Source organism: Rattus norvegicus, chromosome 9, assembly GCF_021556685.1.
Source record: "Rattus norvegicus strain SHRSP/BbbUtx chromosome 9, alternate assembly SHRSP_T2T, whole genome shotgun sequence".
NCBI lineage: Eukaryota > Metazoa > Chordata > Mammalia > Rodentia > Muridae > Rattus > Rattus norvegicus.
Window position 1 is genome coordinate 54663398 of NC_141542.1, and position 21933 is coordinate 54685330.

The 21933-nt window shown below is 45.4% G+C and overlaps 1 pseudogene; it reads left to right on the forward strand.

Moving 5' to 3' along the window:
* Nucleotides 1-16652: 16652 nt before the first annotated feature.
* LOC134480270 (CB1 cannabinoid receptor-interacting protein 1-like) lies at nt 16653-18190 on the forward strand (annotated as a pseudogene).
* Nucleotides 18191-21933: the final 3743 nt, after the last annotated feature.

A 21933-nucleotide genomic window follows, 5' to 3' on the forward strand; every position in this document is an offset into this window, starting at 1 on the left:
TCTGGGTTCAATCCAGACAACAAACAAACAAACAAGAACACAGCAGGAAGCTATAAACACACACTTATAACTTGAGCTCAACTTTACACGGAACAGTCTGGGCTACATGTCTGAACCTGGCCTCTCCCCATACGTGTGCTTACTGGGTCCCTGGAAATGCTGACTTTGTAGTATCACAGCTTTGTAAAATGGAGATCCCTTCAAGTCAGGGAAACAAATCTAGACTGCCCGCCATCTAGCCACTGTGACGTCTGGCCACTTGATGGGACAGAATGTCTCATCTCTCTTCATTTCTCAGTAGATTCAAAGATAGCCTCCTTCCTTATCCTAGAAGTCAGGCATTTGGGTAAGGACTTCTTCTGGCCCCCAATGATACAGAAATTGGGGGATTCCTACAAATTGGCAAGCACTGAGTTTGAGCAGTATCTGAAAAGGGCATTGCACGGTGAGATTTCTCCATGGAGTCTAAACTGGATGCCAGCCCCAACTGTCACTGTAAGAGTATCCAGTTCTTGTGCTCGCTTCGGCAGCACATATACTAAAAAAAGAGTATCCAGTTCTGCTGGAGCCACCTGTCACCACCCATTCTAGCTCTAAGTTAGAGTAGTTTAAGTGGAAGCTCTTAGGTGGGAAGTTGGGGCAGTGGCCTGAGTTTTAAGAGCAGACAACTGAGGCTGGAGCGATGATTCAGTGGTTAAGAGCACTTGCTGTTCTTCCAGAGGTCCTGGGGTTGATTCTCAGCACCCACATGGTGGCTAACAACCATCTGTAACTCCAGTCCCTGGGTATCCAATGCCCTCATCCGACTTCCATAGGCACTAGGCACGTACATCATACAGAGATATCCAGACAGGCAAAACATCCATACACGTAAAATCCATTATTTTTTAAAGTTGAAAACTGAAACTAAGAAGCTGTGACTCATGGCTAACGTCCTTATTACCTGTGCCTTTACCCTGAAAAAGCTTCAGGCCCCCGCAGAACTGCATCCCAGGCTCTTAGCTAGATGAAAGCTTGCATATTGCAAGAACTAATTTTTTTAACTAGCAATCAGAACTCCATTCACATTTTTGCACTTGGGCTCTGTGACTGTGAACCAGGACTTGGGTGTTTCATCCTTTACTGAAACGCAAGTCTGAAGTTCTTCCTTCCCATCTTTGCCCCTCCTTTCTCTTTCCTTCCTTCCCTCTTCCTCCTCCGCCTCCTCCTTTGTTTCTACCAAACAAAATTCTCCCAACCCTTTCTTGGACTTCTTGTCGAAGTCTCGATGGCTAGATGCCATAATCTATCATTGGATCCTAATGTACTTCAAAAAAAAGTTCTGTGTTCAATTATGCATTTGGGTCTCATCTTGTGGGTCACATGACCATTTCTTGTGGGGCATCTGGTGTTTAATGCTTTTAAATGGTTAGGAGGTCTATTAAAGAGCACAGGTTCAATGTCTTATCATCAGCAGAATGTAATCAGCAATGTTATGCATCTTATAACATTGAATATTTATAACAAGGAATACATTTTAACAGCCTCAGCTATCAATTATGCCTGCATCTATATTTATATAGGAAAGATAAGGACCTGGATTAAATTGTGCTAAAATGTGCTTCAGCTCTTGTCATAAGGGGAAGATTCAACCCCAGGGTGTATTCCTAGGGAAACGGCTTTCCTAGAAAGATAAGGTGACAATAACTAGGGATGTCCATCTCATGGGAAGGCACACACACAGCCAAGGCAGAGGAGACAATGCCTTGGGTATACAGAGAAGTGAGCAGATTCTTAATGCAGCATTGGTCCTAAAAGCAACAAAAAAGAGCTATCAGAATGCAAGGACAAAGGACAAATATATGGCCTACTACATGTTCTACCAGAGAGCATGTATCAGAGGGAAGGACTATGTGGACAGACCAACAGAAATGGATGCAGATGTTATTCAGGGATGGTAAGTGGATGAAGGGGATGTCTATACCCCACACCCAAAGCTACATGAAGAAAAGTGTTCAGGAGGAGTCACCCCACAACTAGAACTCACACCTCTCAGGGTGAATTACTGTTGGCCATCTCTGATACCCAGGAACTTAGAGACATCTGCAAACAAGGGGATGTGGGCGATAGTTAAGGAGTGGCATTGCTCTGTGGGTGAGGTTCTAGAGCCTGAAGCTAGAAGCACCTGCCTCTACCAGATCAAGCAGTGGCTGCTGTCACCACCACACCTGGTGGTACTTAGGCTCTATAACCAGAGGGTCGTGCAGACGAGCAGAAGAAAGTCTGCTCACCCTTCCTCTACCTGCTTTCCCATCTTCCCCAGTTGCCTCTTAGGGAATGTTCTAGAAGAATGAGGACAGCAAGAAGAACTTTGAATTTAACTGACAATGTCTTCCACATACTTTAGGTCCCACCTTCATGCACTGGGGACACGTCCAGGAAAGAGACCTAAATAAAGTCAGCAGTCAAGGTGACTATTCACATAAAACATGTACACTAATGTTTATAATAGCTTTACACAGAGAGAGAGGGGGGTATTGCCACTCAACAGGTAGAGAGAAGAAAAACATAGCCCTAAATCCAATACTGCCCAGCAATAGGAACAAACAACCTGTTACACTGGTCCATGTAAAGCCATTCTGATGACTTGGTGCTCTAGAGAAAGGAAATCATAAAGATGGACAGGATCTCGGTGGTCGTCAGGAGCTGAGAGAGGCTCATAGGTGGTTACAAAGGAACTAATCCCTTTGTGACCTAATTTTTTTTACTGTACTGGTGTTGTAGATACATGACCTTATACATTTGCTTGGACTCCCGTAGCTATGTCATTAAGAGTCATCTTTAAGCCAGGTGTAACGTCATATACCTATAATCCCAGCACTTGGGAGATGGAGGCAGGAAGGTCAGACATTCGAGGCCAGCTACATATAGAATCCGAGAGTAGCCTGAGCTATGTGGGACCCTATCTCAATGATAAAACGGACAAGATTTACTGAAACAACATTTTCAATATAAGTAAGGATGTAGTGCCATTCCAGGAAGGAAAGAGGATTCTAACAAATGGATCTCTCTGTATTGCAAACACAGGGCCTGGTTGTATTGAAACCGTAGGGCAAAATGGTGGCTAAGTATCTTTTAAAACTGTAAGGTAAATCCAAAGACAGAAGGAAGTGACACAAACACACACTCTAGTTGTTAATTCTTTAACATGGGGTTGTTGGTGAATAATTCTGAAATTATACGTTTACTATGTATAGGGGGGAGTGGGTAATGGAAGGGATGGCAAAAATGGAAGACAAGCTTACCGGAGAGAAAGAAGTTTCAAATAAGTAAGAGGATGCTCTTAGTTTTATTTCTGTTGCTGTGACAAAAAAAAAAAAGCAACTAAAAGGAGAAAGGGTTTATTTCATCTTCCAATTCCAGATTCCAGACAAGGCAGGAGTTTTAGACAGCTAGTCACATCACATCCACAGTCAAGAGCTGAAAGAAATAAATGCGTGAATGCTTTCTCACTTGTTCTCAGTTTGACCTTGCTATTCTTATACAGTTTAGATTCCCTGCCTAGGGAATGGTGCCACCCACAGTGGGCTGGATCCTGCCACATCGATCAATAAAGACAATCCCCTACACACCACAAGCCAACCCAGTGTAGACAGCCCCTCATTGAGCCTCTCCTCCAAAGTGATTGTATGTTGTGTCAAGTTAATAATTAAAGCCACCATCGCAGGGATCAAGAACAAACCCTATGACATGAATGTGTTTCTTTATATACATTAATACGAACACACACACACACACACACACACACACACACACACACACGCACGCAGAAAGATGGATACAAAGATTGTGTGTGTGTGTGTGTGTGTATAATCCTAGATCTGATTAATTTTTTGCAAAGAACACAGTAAACACCCATCTTAGTATCTAAATATCTTTCTCCAATAAAAGGAACCAGGATGCTTATGTCTCTGGAACAGAGAAAAATACACCTTACACCTAGACCACCTTGTGAAGCTAGAATGTGCTGGAGAACCACAAATGGATATGTCAAAGGGACACAAAACTCTTGCCAAATGGGTTGGCCAGTGGCCAAAATGAAAGCCATCTAGCAGAAATCAAACAGAATTAGATTCTAATAAACTACTACGTGAAGGTCATCAAGTCTGCACTCATGCTATGAGTAAGTGTCTGGAAAATAAACAACCAAATAAGAGAGAGAGAGAGAGAGAGAGAGAGAGAGAGAGAGAGAGAGAGAGAGAGAGAGAGAGAGAGAGAGAGAGAGGTTTACGAGAGAGAATTCCAGGAAACGTTTGTGAATTATTTGATGCAGACAGAGCCACACTCATGTACCTTAGGGCCAGAACTGGAGCCAAGTTTCTGTTTTTTTTTTTTTTTGGGGTTTTTTTTTTTTTGTTCTTTTTTTCGGAGCTGGGGACCAAACCCAGGGCCTTGCGCTTCCTAGGCAAGCGCTCTACCGCTGAGCTAAATCCCCAGCCCCCCAAGTTTCTGTTTTTATAGGATTAAATATATCAGTCTTAGATTTTTCGCCACGTCTGGTATCTGCGTCGAATCGGCGCCCTTTCATTTAAGACATATTTGCCCACACATCACTTTGTTACTTCTAACGGTTTCGTCTCATATCAAGATGCTTGGCCTACAGTTTTGTTCTTGATCTGTTTGGAAGGACTACTTTTACATGAAAGTGGCTGCGAGACAATGAGACTCCGGGATCCAGAGAATGTCTAATTGCCGTGTGACCTCTGTACAGGCAGCTCCTACACCCAGAGTTTGACAGATAGGACATTTAGACATGTCCTCATTACCCAGATCATGGTGGCACAACTCCGGCACTGCAGATGGCTCCCTGTGTCCTTTAGAGACACTAGCACACTTTAAGGTTAACCATATTTTTATTTCAATCTCTAGTGAGTAGTTTTGCCCCATATTTGAATTCTGTATAAATGGAGTCATAGTTTTTTTTTAAAGGTTGATCTGTGATGTTCAACATAGAAGAGAAGTCTATGAGAGTCTCATGGCTGAATACTATTGAATGTTGAGCATAGAGGGAATCACCTGTTATGGTTAGGGACATGTGTGCTATTTCCATTCTCAGTCAATCCCAGCAACATTGCTGTAGACACTTTGTAAATGTCTCTGGGAGAGGTCATGCACTAATTTTACTGGGGATATCTACCTATAGACCAAGCACTTGGTTATTTTATCTCATGTTTTCTCACAGAGAGATTAGAGTATTCGTGAGTAAAACCTTTTAGAATCGGGTTCATTATGACTCCAGAGGATTTTTTTTTATCACTGCTTTGAGGAGTTTCTGAGGAATAACTACTGTAGAAACTGTGGGGTTTACTTTGGGGCTACTGGAATGAAGAAAGGCAAATGCTTTTAGCAGAGATCCCCAAAGTTATCCTGTGCTACACCACCCATGTGTCAAAATGCAAAGATTCCACTTAGCAAAACACATTTAGGAAGCAACCCCTAGGATGGTTGGTTCTAATTGTCAATCTGACACAACTCAGAACCACCTGGGGATAGAGTCTCAATGAAGGATTATCTACACCTGCTTGGCTTGTAGGCATGTGAGAGATTGTCTGTGGAGAGATTATGAAGGTTGAATGAGTTAATAAATTTGGGAAGAACTAGCCCACTGTGGGTGGCACCATTCCCTAGGCGGGATGTCCTAAATTGTGTAAGAGTGCACATATCCAGTTGAGCACAAGCAAGCAAGGGAAGAGCTTCCTGTTCCTGCCACAGTTCTCTGCCACTGTGGACTCTTAATGGAAGAGCAACCTCGTAGTGGAAATCTTAGTCACTGTTTCTATTCCTGCACAAACATCATGACCAAGAAGCAAGTTGGGGAGGAGAGGGTTTATTCAGCTTACACTTCCACATTGATGTTCATCACCAAAGGAAGTCAGGACTGGAACTCAAGCAGGTCAGGAAGCAGGAGCTGATGCAGAGGCCATGGAGGGATGTTACTTACTGACTTGCTTCCCCTGGCTTGCTCAGCTTGCTTTCTTATAGAACCCAGGACAACCAGCCCAGGGATGGCACCACCCACAATGGACCCTCAACCCTTGATCACTAGTTGAGGAAATGTCTTACAACTGAGTCTCATGGAGGCATTTCCTCAAGGGAGGCTCCTTTCTCTGTGATGACTCCAGCTTGTGTCAATTTGACACACAAAACCAGCCAGTGCAAAGCCTCACCCCCAGTAAACCCTTCCTTCTATAAGTTGCCTTGGTCATGGTGTTTTATCAGGACAACAGAAGAATAATTAATACACATGTCTTAAAGTAATGACATTGACCTGAAGGTATATTGAGCCCCCTTTAGATTCCAACATATGCCATAATACTCCCTCCCTCTGTGACCTCATCCCCTGAAATGTTTTTTTTTTAAAGATTTATTTAATGCATATGAGTACAATGTAGCTGTCTTCAGACACACCAGAATTGGGCATCAGATCCCATTACAGATGGTAGTGAGCCACCATGTAGTTGCTGGGAATTGAACTCAGGACCTCTGGGAGAGCAGTCAAGTGCTCTTAACTGCTGAGCCATCTCTCCAGCCCCCCTGAAATGTTTTTATGGTGCAAAGGGACACTCGAGATGGTTCAGGCTCCCACACTCTGCACCTGATCAAGTGCTTGCCCAAGGCTTTCTGTCATTACCTGTACGTACCACCACACGTCTTGCTCAGTGTTCTGAAACAGTGAGCTGAAGATAGCCTTCCAAATCACCTCCCCACATCCCCACAGAACACCGTGCAGCTGCAATACCCCTTTGCTCGGAACTCCAGGAAGAGGAGCCTTACATCGCTTCACAGGAGAAAAGAAACCATCTCTACTGCTGAACTTGTGATGGTTCGTCTCGTCAGCTTTACAGGATCCGGGATCAATGAAGAGGAGACACACCTCGGGGAGGGTCTGTTTCTGCCAGGGAGAATTAACTGAGGAAGACTTTTCCCTTTCTAAGGGTGGCCCATCTGTAAAAAGTCTGAGGTGGGCTCTTGCTTGCCCGACTGCCTTCCGTTCTAGCTGTGCATGCATTCATTCTGCTGATGGCGCTGCTTCTGGTGCCACCAACATCCTCTGCAGGCATCAGACTCCACCTTTTCTGGCTTTGCAAGATGGACTGAGTCTCGGCAGCTCTCCAGGGAGCTTCCAGGGCTTCTGTGCCAGCTTAGGACTGCTGAGACCTTCAGCTTCATGGGCCAAGACCCTAAGAGGTTCTTGACCTCTGCAGCATGCAGCCACTGTTAGACCAGCCAGCCCATGGGGTGTGTGTGTGTGTGTGTGTGTGTGTATTATATATTCTATCAGTTCAGTTCCTCCAGACCATCTTGTCTAAAACCCTTTTCCTCCACAAAGGTTACTAAAGTCTCTTGGCATCACTAGCTGGCTGTAAGCAGACAGAATGCATTAGTGGATAGTAAATCACATCTATGCAGATGGTGCTAGCTGCAGGATAAATGGATACCAACACTGGGTGGCGGACACAGTAAATTCCTTACTCTGCCTCCTGCAGTGAGGATGCTCCTGGCTGGCCCAGACCTGGTGCAGCATGACCCTGTGCTTTTTTAGTTTTTGTTTTTGTTTGGGGTTTTTGTCTTTTTTATTTTTTAAATTATTTTATCTACTTACCTTCCAGTCATTGGACCCCTCCCATAGTTCCTCATCCCATTCCTCCTCCCCCTTGCCTCCACGAGGGCGCTCCCCCTTCCCTGGGGCCTCAAGTCTCTCGAGATTAAGCACATCTTCTCCCACTGAGGCCAGACCAGGCAGTCCTCTGCAATACATGTGCCAGTGGCCTCAGACTGGCCTGGGTGTACTCCTGGTTTGTGGCTCAGTCTCTGGTTGCTCCCCGTGGTCCAGGTCAGTTGAGACCACTGGTCTTCCTTTTTGTCTTCTCTTGATTTCTGAGCTCTGCAGCCTCCAGACAGAGCCCGGGGCTGGGGAGGTGCTGCTGCTTCATCATCCGGCCCATGAGATGTCCATACTGTCGAATGTTTGCACATCTAGTTTCAGGGTGGAGGCCTGGGGGATGAATGGGAAGAGGAAAATGAAAACAGTAGCCTTCAACTGAGCAGTTGCTTCCCACGACAAGGACACTCGGTATAGTTGTCAATGCAAAGTAAAATTAAGCATATGGTCCCTTGGGATTGATTTTTAGCAAACCAGTTGTGGTGTTTGTTCCTCCTCTCAAATTTGACACAGCTTTATACAACGGAGTCAGTCCTGTTTTTCTGTTCACTATACCAAGGAATAGTCATCCCCTACAAAAGTATTCCATTTTTTTAAACGAATATTTATTTATTTGTGTATTTAATGTATGCGAATACACTGTCTGTCTTCAGACACCAGAAGAGGGCATCGGATCCCATTACAGACGGTTGCGAGGCACCATGTGGTTGCTGGGAATTGAACTCAGGACCTCTGGAAGAGCAGTCAGTGCTCTTAACCACTGAGCCATCTCTCCAGCCCCCAAAGTGTTCCATCTAGGGGGATATTAGGTGCTATCTTCTGATTGGTCACGGCGTATAGTCCAGGATGTCATTAGGGGCAGCATCGACAGCGTCCCGTACAGGGGCGCAGACTGTTTAGTCTCTGGCTCAGAGCCACAGGTGAAGTCAGCCTCCCTTTAGTGATGGTGTTGGTTCAGGGATATCGCCTACAGTCTAGTTGCGCACCCCACCAAAGCTGTGAAGAGGTTGTTCTGTTGTTTTGATTGCGCTGATCTACCAGCAGATGGCGGTAGAGGATCTCGTTCTAATAAGTGATTCTAAGCAACAAACGCTGTTAACTTCTGTTTTTTTTTTTGTTTTTGTTTTTTTTGTTTTTTGTTTTGTTTTGTTTTGTTTTTTTCTTTTCTTTTTTTTCGGAGCTGGGGACCGAGCCCAGGGCCTTGTGCTTCCTAGGCAAGCGCTCTACCACTGAGCTAAATCCCCAACCCCTCGCTGTTAACTTCTAAGCTACCGCTCTAGCCCCAAGACAGAGGTTCTTAATCACATGTCATGGTTCAAGCCCCCCAGACTGTTCTAATAAGTGATTCCAGGCGACAATACTCTGTTTCTGAGCTCTTTATCATATATTTAACTTTGCCAGGACCAGTTGCTAGTGAATAAATTTAATGTCTCAAAATTAGAATTGGTGTAAAACTCCTTAAGATTTACAATACTGTAAACAAAAAAATATTGAAAATACTGAGCTATCAAAAATATCAAAAATATTGAGCTATCATGTCCATAGACAAAGGAATGACGAGACACACATGCCTGAAAACCATCAAAGGACCTGGGTTCAATTCCTAGCACCCACTTGGTTCCCAATGATCTGTAATTCCAATCCCAGGGGATCTAGCACCCTCATCCGGTCTCTGTGGGCATCAGACACACTCGTGCGGGCAAAACAGCAATATAAATAAAATAAAAATAGATTAATATTTTGAAGAACTCCTGTCTTTATTGCTGTGGGGAAGGGATGCACAACCATTCTGTCCAGATAAGACTTTTTAACTCCTGGTAAAAATTGGTCAAATCGCTTAGACTCACTTAATAGAATGAGATCCTCTACTGCCACCTACTGGTAGATCTGTGTAATCAAAACACCAGAACAATCCTAGAGCAACCATGGGAACAAGGACCATCATTAAAGGGAGACTAAGTTTTCCTGTGGCTCAGAGCCAGAGACTGGACAGTTTGTACCGCTGGAGGGGACGCTTTCTATGCTGCTCCTAATGACATCCTGGACTATATGCAGTGACCAATCAGAAGATGTCCTGGGTAAGCGATGGCGTTCATCTGTGTTTTCAAGAGTCCAAGATCAATTTCAGCAACACAATGAGTTTGAGGCCGAATAGCAGGATTTTGTCTCTGTGTAGTTCAGTTCGGCCAGCCCCCAGGGAGTTCTGGAGCTGCATGGGAAGTGAGTTGGGTTGTCAAGATGGCTCCAGGTACTCAGGGGCTTTGTGTGCTTGTTTTAAGTGTCTGGGAGGGGCTCCCAGGTGCTCAGCGTCCTCAGTGTGATGTTCTGTCTACACAATCTCAAAGGTGTTGTCAGCGAACACTTAACCAGCCACTTCAGGTCCTGTTTCCTCTCAGTGTGAACACGTTTTTAATAGTCTACATAGGTAGAGGGTATCCAGGCTAGCCAAGCCATCATACTGAAAGCCTGATTCCAAAAACTACCTGCGGTCCAGGTTAGTTGAGATGGCTGGTCTTCCTTTTTGTCTTCTTCTTGACCAGCATTTGTTGACCGTTGCCTTCTTGTTTTGAATAAGAGGAAAATTCACAGGCTTGGGGGGCTGTGGGTGAAGACTGGAGGAAGCATAGCAGATGGAGCCCTCACCATGCGCACACTTAAGGAAGTGAGATGCCCCTCATTGGAAGTGGTGGTTTGTGTATGCTCCACCCACGGAGTGGTACTATTAGGAGGTGTGGCCCTGTTGGAGTAGGTGTGGCCTTGTTGGAGTGGGTGTGTCACTGTGGGTGTGGACTTTGAGACCCTCTTCCTAGCTGCCTGGAAGTCAGTCTTCCACTAGCAGCCTTCAGATGAAGATGTAGAACTCTCAGCTCCTCCTGCACCATGCCTGCCTGGATGCTGCCAATGTTCCCACCTTGATGATAATGGACTGAACCTCTGAACCTGTAAGCCAGCCCCAATTAAATGTTGTCCTTATAAGAGTTGCCTTGGTCATGGTGTCTGTTCACAGCAGTAAAACCCTAACTAAGACACTGGATATGAGTTCCTTGGCCTTGGACAACTGAAAGATATAGGTGTCTATGTAACTAGGCTGGCTTTGAACCTGAGATACTGCCCACTCCTCCTCTTTTCCTTCATTTTTTTCTTTCTGCCTTCCATCCTGTTCATTTTGTTTTGTCTTTGTTCTACTTTGATTGTGTGTGTTTGTTTTGTTTTGTTTTGAGATGTCCTCTTGCTATATTGCCCAAGCTGTATGGTTTTTTTGTTTTTGTTTGCTGTTTTGGCATGGAGGAGGTCTCTCTATACAGCCCTGGCTGTCCTGGACCACACTACATAGATCAGAACTCCCGGTGATTCTCCTGCCTCTGCCTCCCAAGTGCCAGGATTAAAGGCCTATGACACTACACCAGGCCCAAGCTGTTCTCAAACTCCCAGGATTGAGTCTTCTTCTGATTTTATTTTCCCAACAAGGTGGGATTATAGGCATGCACCTATATGCACCTATGTTCTCTATAAATTACCCAGTCTCCTGTATCTTCTTACAGCAACACAAATCAGATTAAGACAGAAACCCTGAAAAACGATCTCATAGCAAACCTTATCCCATCTTTGTTAATCCTGCCTGCCTTCATTCTAAGAGGCATGGGTGTGGTAGGAGATGATCGTGGCAAACCTTAGCACCACTATCTTACCTTCTAGGAACCTTCTAGAAATTTTAAATCATAAGCCTGTATTATGTTTGCCATTGGCATTTCATTAGTGCACCTGAGCACTAATGTTTGTTTGTTTACATAAAAACGTATGTTTCCCAAAGACATGAGTAGAACCCTGGACCAGGGACCCTCAGAACCTTCAGTGACCACATCTGGGTCCTCCCCATCTGTCCTGGTCAGTGAGGACACTGTGAATTTGATATTGTTTTAGTCTCCCGGCCTTCTGTTTGACTGCTTTGCCTTAAGTCTGTACTCGTTAGATGTGATTGTGTTTTGAGATTTTGCCATCAAAGAGGACACAGACAGGCTTAAAGGCAAATAGAAAGTCTTTCTTTACAGGCTGGCAGCTGCACAGGGAACTCCCCAAACCTTGCAGGTCTGAGCTTCTGGGTTTAGCTTTTTGTGCACAGAAACTGCATCCTGGTTTGACGCTGTTTAATTAGCAGGAGCAGCTAGCAAAGAGCTGAGATAGAGAAAGCCAGGAAAGCAAGCGTAATTCATTTTGGGACTTGCCTAGAACTGTGGACTGTGACAGATCAGGTCTTTTTGTTTTTATTTTGACGAAGTGTAGGGTCTCCGTGATGGAGTCTTAGGGAAGAATGGTACCTTGAACATGACATCAAGTTGTTTAAAGTCTGGGGGGGGGTCCGTTGCATACCTTACTGGGCATGAGTCTAATTGGACTCGTCATGGGGCAATGGGTTATGTCATCTCTTCAGTAGTGTCCTGGTTGGTTTTGTGTGTCAGTTGACATGAGATGGAGTTATCACAGAGAAAAGAGCCTCAGTTGAGGAAATGCCTCCATGAGACCCAGCTGTAAGGCATTTTCTCAATTAGTGATCAAGGTGGGAGGGCCCTGCCCATTGTGGGTGATGCTGTCCCTGGGCTGTTGGTCCTGGGTTCTATAAGAGAGCAAGCTGAGCAAGCCAGGAGAAGCAAGCCAGTAAGCAGCACCCTTCCATGTCCTCTGCATCAGCCCCTGCTTCCTGACCTGCTTGAGTTCCAGTCCTGACTTCCTTTGGTGATGAGCAGCAATGTGGAAGTGTAAGCTGAATAAACCCTTTCCTCCCCAACTTACTTCTTGGTCATGATGTTTGTGCAGGAATACAAGTAGTAAAAGTTTTTTATAATTAGATAAATCTATTAAAACGGCTAGCTGGGTGGCAGTCTTAAAGTCAAATCAAAGGCGTATGGCCCAGAGGAGGGGTTAAGGGAAGAATTTTTAAAGGCAAAAACCACAATTACTTTAATTTTTCGGTAGAGTTTGAAGCTATATGAAAAACTCTCCCTGCATACGGCTATAAGCAAGTTACAAAAGCCTGAGGCAGCAGCTAATCATTTCACAAATAACACCATTTTGGGGAGGGAGACACAGTGTCAGGAGTTTATTTTTCAAGAATTAAAGTCAGAGGGCAAAGCCTACTAAAATCAGTACCGGGTACAGAATGGAGTTTCCTTAGCCATCTCATTCCCCATGGGCTCTCGATCTTAGGAGTGCAGTCATTGATTTGTGTTGGAGTACAGATTGTTACCAAGCCTGCAGGGCTCTTAGAGCAGAGTGGGTCCTACTTTTAATGCACACCAGTCACCAATTTAAAATGCAGGAGCTGACTGGGATGCCAAGAAGTAGTAAAAGACTGGGCAGGGTGCGGCTGTTAGAGGGGTGGGGTGGTAACCCACGGGGACCAAGAAAAGAGAGACCGGTAGTGAAGCCGCAGCTCACTCCTCTGCCCTTTCGGCTTTTTCTGAGCCCTATCTAATGTTTCCCATGAACTCCCAAGTTACTGACATAGAATCAGTTTTTCACCTAAGGCAGCACAACAAATGTCCTCCCTTCACAATTAAAATCTAGTCCTCAGTGGTTCTGTAAAACCATTTCTGCTAGGGGAACTACTTGTTTTTCAAGTTACCTGATGGAGTCCTATAGGTGCTGTATGTCACAAGTAGTAAATTTAACAGAACTTACTCTCTGACTTACATAGGTGAGTAAGCAGATGAGCAAACACATGCGCGCACGTGCACGCACACACACACGCACGCACACACACACACACACACACACACACACACACACACACACAGAGGCACATACTACAAATAAATAAAATGCAATTTTTAGAAGCAACTTAAGGAAGGAGGGGCTTGAGGGTGCAGCCCACGGTGGTAAGAGGGCATGGAAGCAGGATCAGGAGGGGACTGGTGACATCTACAATCAGGACACAGAGTGACAAAAGCTCATGCCCAGAGAGAGTTCTCCTTTTCAGTCCGACAGTGTCACCCCGCTGAGGTCCACCTCAGCATGAGGAGGGTCCTGAGAAAGGCAGGAATGGGAACTGCACTGACTTAATAATGACTTGGAGTCAGTGGTGGATGCTGTTAGTTCCAGGGCTCTCTCCTTACCTGAGGATTCTCATCCTTCTTCCTTCTCCCCTTCATTCTTTTTTGCCTTCTCTTCTTGAGACCATTGTAACTCTCTATCCCTGATATCTTCATGTTCACCCTGGCTAATTAATGCAGCCCTTGTTGGTACAAATGTCTCCTCATGATTCCAAATTCAAGGCCAAGTCTTATAATGAGCAATTTCTACAAAGAAGCATGTAGGCTTTTGTAGCCTCTGCAGTTATGCTGTCTAGATCCTATCCCAAGGCCCTAAAGGCCAAGTGGAAGGCCTGTCCTCATCCTCCACAGCCTCATAATCACCTCCGTTCCTCATTCCTGAGAACTCAACTGTTTCATTTATTATGGCGTGATTATCTCTGAGTAATGGGGGAAGTGTATTCCCCATAAATCGAGACTGAAAGTAAAATAAAAGAGCCAACAGATCAGCTTCAGGGCAACAACGGTCAGCACACATGGGGATCAACAGCTTGGTGATGTTCCAGGAGCAGGAAATGTGTCACGCTCCCCTTACGGAAGCCACGGTGGACCCAGCATCACCCCAACTGAGGTGGAATATTCCTACCTAGTCACCCAAGGTAACCCTCACAGCCAAGCTCAGAAACTTGTTTCCATGGCAATTCTACATCCCAGAGAAGATGAACTACAATTGCATTTGTGTGTCTGGAAGCTAGAAGTCCAAGTTAGAGCTACCAGCAGGCTCTGGCGAGCCTTCTTCCTGGCTCACTGCATCCATGTGTATGACATACTGGCTACTCACCCCTAAGTATCCGGTTTGGTGTTGAAGGTGTTTCCTTTGAAAAAAAAAAAAAGATTTATTTATTTGTCATATATAAGTACACTGTCGCTATCTTCAGACACACCAGAAGAGGGCATCAGATCTCATTACAGATGGTTGTGAACCACCATGTGGTTGCTGGGATTTGAACTCAGGACCTCTGGAAGAGTAGTCAGAGCTGAGCTCTTAACCACTGAGCCACCTCTCCAACTGTGTTCCCTTTTTTTAATGAGGCATCTGTGGCAACAGAGTAAAGTATGAAAATGTCAAAACTCTTTGGAAAGTCCTGTGAAATAACCTTATATTTTCGATAAGGCAGCGGTGGCTAGATGAAAGTAATTTTAGGAAAATCTTCTCACTTCTGTCTATACTTTCAAATATTAAATATTAAAACCATCATTTGCTTTGTTAAGAGAACTCTTATGTTCCCAGGGAAATTTTCTAAGATAGTGACCAGAGACACATTGTAAATGTCTGTGACATTCCCAGGGCTTCTGGTACAGTTGTTGAAGCATGAGGGTCCTGTTCATTAGGTGTTCCTGGATAAAGCTAGCAATGGTGAACCCCAGGCCCAGGTGACTGCCAGCCAGTGTCAGCACTGACAAAGTGATGGGACTCCTCCAGCTACTTCTATGGCTATGCACAATCCACACTGGTCATACAACTCAGCAGTCACAGATGTGGTGGCCATGCTGCACTCTCTGGTGGTTGAAGCACAGCCCTCACGGTCCCTAAACTTGTCAGAGAAGAGAAACCTTGTGTGTGTGTGTGTGTGTGTGTGTGTATGAGAGAGAGAGAGAGAGAGAGAGAGAGAGAGAGAGAGAGAGAGAGAGAGAGAGAGAGAGAGAGACTTGTGATTATAGCAGAAACAAGACAGGAAAGGAGATCTGTAGACAATGTCTGCTCGTGCTTCCAATGCAAGCAAGGGGTCTGGCTGAGCCATGCATGAATTTCTACCTGAAGCCTTCCTCAGTGTGAGGAACAGGATTGAAAGGCAGGTGGGAGGAGGGAGGGAGGGAGGGAGGGAGGGAGGGAGGGAGGGAGGGAGGAAGAACTGCTTTCCACACAAGTCTTAGGGTTAGAGGCTGGAGCAAGGCATGGCATGGTTGCTTCCTTTAGTAATTAAGTCAGGGCTGCAAAGTAAACATTCAGGCCATGTTCTCTATAGAATTTAAGATGGAATGACTGATAAGAAGTAAATTACTAAGTGTATTAGCCAGCGTTCTCTAGAGTCGCAGAACTTATGGACTGTCTATATCGAGGGAATTTATGGGGGTGACTTACACTCTGTCGTCCAAGTAACCCAACAATGGGCAGCTGTGAATGGCAGTCCAAGAATCTAGTAGCTGCTCAGTCCCACAAGGCTGGTTGTTTCTGCTGCTCTTCTGTAGAAGTGGGTTCCTACAGATGTGCTGGCAAGTAAATGCAAGCAGGCGAGGAAGAGAGCATCTTCCTTCTTCCAATGTCCTTATGTAGGTCTGCAGCAGAAGGTGTGTACCACCACGCCTGGATCTGGGATTTGCTTTGTCCCAGGCTGACCTTGAACTCAGAGATCTGTTTGCCTCAGTCTCCTGGGATTAAAGGCGTGTACTATGCCTAAGTTTTTCATGGCCACTCTGCCTCAAGATCTCCATGCCAAGATCCAGATGAGAAACTTGTGTCTTCCAGCCTCAAGATCTGGATCACAGGTGAGCCCTCCAATTCTGGATTGTAGTTCATTCCAGATCTGTCAGGTTGACAACCAGGAATAGCCACTGCACTAAGTATGTGTCCCTCTCAGTGGATGAGGTGGCTTGTGATGACAGCACTAATGGCCACATCTGTTTGCCTTCTCCCTCCTATGTAGGTGAGGCTGTCCCTCTTCACCCCTCAGCCACCCATGCAGTTAGGCACCTTGAATCACCATCTCTGGCCAGGTGAATATGCGTAGTGTAGGTGTCTCTGTTTGTGGCTGTATGTTATTCTGCTTTGGGGTGGGTGAGTTTGTAGTCCTGATGCTGAAGAGGTGGAATCTCAGAGGCCTCGCTGTAGTCCTCAGAGATGTGTGTCCTCAGAGGCCCCAGATATGGGGCCAGCACAATGGTTTCACAGGTAAAGGTTCATGGTGCCAAGCCTGATGACCTGAGGTCAGTCCCCATTGTGGGAAGAGAGAGTCAACCCCCCAAAGACACACACACACACACACACACACACACACACACACGGAGAGAGACAATAGATAAATACATAAAGAAACATAATAAAAAAAGAATACACATGATGGGGTGGAAAATAAACCTTCACCCTGGGAAGTCAGTCATATTTGCTGTTTGAAACATCTGCCTTTGATTTCCTTTTGGATGCTCATTATAAAAATGTTAAGAGTCACGGCAGGAAATAGGCATGCTTATTGTTTTGATTAAGGTGCTGGCATTACGGGCATGTGCATATATGCAAATGCATCAAAGTGTAGCCATTAAACACATACACTTTTGGAGGAGCCTAAACATCAGTCCTGCTGAAGGGGATTGTGGTGGACAGGCAGCACTTCAGCCAGAACGGCGCACTCAAACTGCTCGCCGGCTCCTCCTACAAGGTGGAGGTGAAGATGGGGCCCACTGCACTGCAGGTTCAGAGCATTTCCATTGGTGGTGTGCTTGTCCCGCCGGAGCTGAGGTGTAAAGAATCTGGTGGGGAAAGAGTTGTCTACACCGGCGTGTATGATTCTGAAGGTGTAGCCTTCAGAATCGTGTAGAAAAAGGTCTACGATTCTGAAGGTGTAGCCCCAACCAAAAGTGGAGAGCGACCACCTGTTGTTGTAAAAATAATAAAAATAAAATGCTGTCTTTTAACCTGCTCCAGGTCCAGAACTGTAGTGCCCCAAGATACCTGCTAGATATCTTGGCAGAAACACATCCCAACTCCACAGCGGCCCAGTCTCTCTAGCTGCCACACACTCTCCCAAAGTCAAATCGCCACTTGAAAGAACACACAGGGTTGGGGATTCAGCTCAGTGGTAGAGCGCTTGCCTAGCAAGCACAAGGCCCTGGGTTCGGTCCCCAGCTCCGAAAAGAGAGAGAGAGAGAGAGAGAGAGAGAGAGAGAGAGAGAGAGAGAGAGAGGAGAGAACACACAACACAATAACCTCAGATCCAATTGATAAGATATAATTGCCTACCTAAACATACAAAGCCTTATAAACGTCCATCCCTTAAGAACATTCATAACAACCTGTAAACACACAGAATGGAATCTTAATGTCAGCTGCCATGTTCTCTCTGCCGCAACTTCTTTCTGTTCCTCCTGTCTCTTCCTCTTCCGTTCCCATCTCCTCCTCTTCCTTCAAACTTTTCTCCCGCCCATCCTTCCTTCTCGTCCAATGACAGGCCTCATTCTATCTTGTACCTGCCTCACCTATGACATCATCCCACAATCACCCATCCAGATTACCATGCAGTCCGTTCACAGACACTGGGACCTTCGAAACAGTGTGCCAAGTCAAGTTCTACAACTACCAAAAGCGAGACCACTGCCAGTGGGGAGCCCATTCTCCATCACTGAGTATGAATGCAAGCTCAGTGAGACTTGGAGCCTCATGTGGGTGAGTAAGGAGTCCTTCCTTTGAAAATGACTCCTTCTGATGTGCTAGACACTCTCTGGAAATCGATGTTTAGGCAAACCAGCACAAGCCTTACCAAGGTGCACCACACCATGGCTGTTTCCCAACGACCTCCTACTGTACCCAGTTACTGTGAAAGTGTGATTCCCTTCTGATGCATTACCTGTGACATCACGTGTGATGTCCTATACCAGAAAGTTCCACAGAAGGACCAGGGATGTTCCAGGACAAGCAATTTCTCCCTTTTGTGTTCATTGTCAGATTAAGATAACCAAGTGCTGGCGTCCCCCATGTGTGCTTTGTAACGTGTAGCATGCAATGTTTGTGAGCATCCAAGGCGGCTATGTGAAAAAGTAGCAACGTGAACAGCAGTAAGTGGGACCCAAATGCTCTGCTTCCTATTAACAACCCAGCCTTTTCAGAGGAGGATAATGAGGAAACAAAAAGATGAGTGTATAAATAAGAGTTTATAATGTATCAATAGTCTTTCAAGTAGCAAGGCACTTTGCTGTGATCTAGTAGAAACAGGGGAAAGACATTGTTGTGGAATGGAAGCTATGGCTCTCTCCTTTGACAAGCTACCGTAAACTTTAAACAGAGACGGCATCTCTACACACCCTTTCACTTGAACTTTGTACAACCACGTATGGAATGGTAATCAACTTTTGATATGTCTTAATAAAGACATTGAAAATCAAAAACAAAAACAAAAAACCACATGCACTGTTTTTTGTTTGTTTGTTTGTTTTTGTTTGCGTTTTTGTTGTTGTTGTTGTTGTTGTTGTTGTTTTGATGGTTGGTTTGACCCCCTAAAAGGCTATTTTTAAAATCTGCCTTTTCACATGAAGGAAAGCACATCCTGTGGCAACCGGGAAAGGATGTATTTAGAGCTGAACAGTGTCATTTTCATGGTTGGGTCTGGTGACTTATTCCTGTGATCTCGGCACTTGGGAGGCTAAGGCAGGGGCATCGGTTCAAGGCCATCCTTGGCTACATAGCAAATTTGCAGCCAGCTGGGCTACATGAGACTCTTCCTCATAAGGGAAATGAAAACAAGCTTGCCTCCTGGACTCTACGGCTCCTGGCTCCTGTGGTACACTCTGGCCATTCCATGACAACTAGAGTCCAGGGACCTGGTGATTTATGGCACAGCCAAGGGTCAGCTGAGGTGTGGGTGGGGGAAACATGGGGTGAGGAGAAGGGAGCTTTGATTGTGTTCATTTTCAGGTAGAGAACTGAAGTTTAATGACTTGTCTTGTCACTAGGATACACCTTCAATGTCACACAAGGGCTCTGGAGCTCAGGTCTGCCACCTCTCTGCTAAATTTTGCTAGATAGAGTTGGATCCACTTCATAAATCTGAACAGAATACATCCATACACTTTGCTTTCAAAATTTACTACAATTCTACTGGAGACTTGAGAAAACAAAGATTGTGGGTTGCCACTCATTCTTGTGTCATGGAATTGCAAGCTTGAAGGGGATACCATAGAAAATAACAGACCGGGTCATCACGACTCTAGAAGGCCCGGGGCAACTGTGTTTGTTATACATGTATACTCACATATGTTTGGTTAATAGATAAGATGCCCTGTGGCTGGAGAAGTGGTTTGGTGGTTAACAGCATTTGCTGCTTTTGCAAAGAACCACGCTTCTGTTCCCAGCACCCACATTGAAGTTCACAACTATCTGTAACTCCAGTTCCAGAGCTCCTATGTCCTCACCTCAGAGAGTACAGACACACCCATGGGGCACACACCACACACACACACACACACACACACACACACACACACATGCAGGTAAATACTCATACATTATTTTTAAAAATGAAAGGCATTAACTGTAGTTCCTGCTCCAAATTATAGCCAACAGAATCTAAAAATACCTCAAGAAGTGTTAGGCTTTACATGTTTGTGCAGTGAGCAAAAACGAAAAATGCGATGGGGGCACAGCCGTGGCTTAGCTGGTAGAGTGCTTTCTTGGCATGCACATAGCTAACCCTGGGCACAATTCCCAGCACCCACAAATCACACATGCAACCCTGACTCCCAGAAGTCAGAGGCAAGGAGACAGGACTTCAAGGTCATCCTGAGCTACAAAGCAAGTTTAAGGTTACGGGACTTGATATGAGACTCTACCTATAAAAAAACAACGAAACCTCAAACCAAAGACCTGACATTGGTAGGCACTTCAGAACGTGCCCCCACCCACCCCGTTCTTTGATTGATGCATGAGTGAACGAAGCTGCTTTATGTTTTAAAGCACCGGTGTGTCAGCACGTTCCCTGGCAACAGGATGGGCTTTCATGTACCCATGGCAACAGGATCGGCTTCTGGGCTCCAGCTCCCAAGGCTATGGCATCTCTCCAGCACACCTGGATCGTTGCAAAGGAACTGAGGATACCGGGAACAGACAGCACCCTTTTAAAGTAACCTGTCAAAGGACTGCCAGGTGCTGAGTCACAGAGGCTAAGAAGTGCCCGGTCACCCCCTACTTGCCAGTTCCCTCCACACTCAGGGATCCTCTCTCTACCAACTCATTCCACTCCTACCTGACCTCTACCTGTTTCAGACCAGAGGTTCCGGTTTTTACTTTAGAAGGGAACGAATTTTGACACACCCTCTGAAAGGAAAGCAAAACAGAGTGGACAGAAAAGGAAATAAAATTTACACCGAACAAGCCATTCAGCATCCATACGCCTTCTGTTTCTCAGGCATGAGCGTACATGGGACTCTGCTGGAGATCACGTGAGCAAGACAGTGTGTCAGAATGACCAGGTAGGGCCTGACATTCAACATTTCTAGCAGGTTTCCTGGTGACACTGCCCCACCTGGAGTAGCTCTTCAGTGCTGAGGTCGGGGCATAGTTGGATCACAAAACTTTAGTAGTGATGTGGCCCTGGAGTCTGCACAGAGCTCACCCAGATACCAAACTCTCAGCATAAAGGAAATTTATTACCTGGGAGGGGTGGGGGGAGGGGGCTGCCTCTAGGTCGGGCAAAGACATCAGCTCTACAGGAGTGGTTTTTAAGGAGAACAGGGGAAGTCTGTGCTAGCATGAGTTAGTAAGTCCTGACTGGACATGTTAACCAGTGCAGCCAAACGATGAATTTTGATTGCTGGACCTTGGCGATGAACCTCAGGAATGAGTTAGGCATAAGTGTTCAAATAAGGGAGTAGATGTTGGTGGCTGGCTTTAGGAATGTGGAAATGTCTAAGTAAAAAGGTCTAATGGTTTAACAAGGGAGAAGGATGTGGGGAGGGCAAGACCTGCCGACACCATGTTTGCCGTGCTTGGCCTGTTAGAGCTCTTCCAATGACGTCTGCAGGCTTGCTCTCAGTATGTTGTTTCTTCTCCTCAGACACTGTCAGTTTTACACAAAATGGACTTATATTTATAGTTTTGGTTTGTTGGTTTTTTAATTACAAATTTTATGTTGTGTATGTGTGTGAGTGTTGTTTGCCCGCACGCATATATGTGTACCAGGTGTATGCTGGATGCTCTAAGAAGTCAAAAGAGGGCGTCACGTCCTCTGACACCAGGGTTACGGATGGTTGTGAGCCCTGTGGGTGGTGGGAACTAAATTCAGATCCTCTGCAAGAGGAATAAATATTGCTAACTGCTGGACCATCTCCCTAGCCTCTGTTATTTAGAGAGAAGCAAGATATCACAAACCGAGTTTACATTTACCTTTGTGTGCATGTGTGTGTATGTGTATGTGATGCTGTGTGTATGTGTGTGCATAT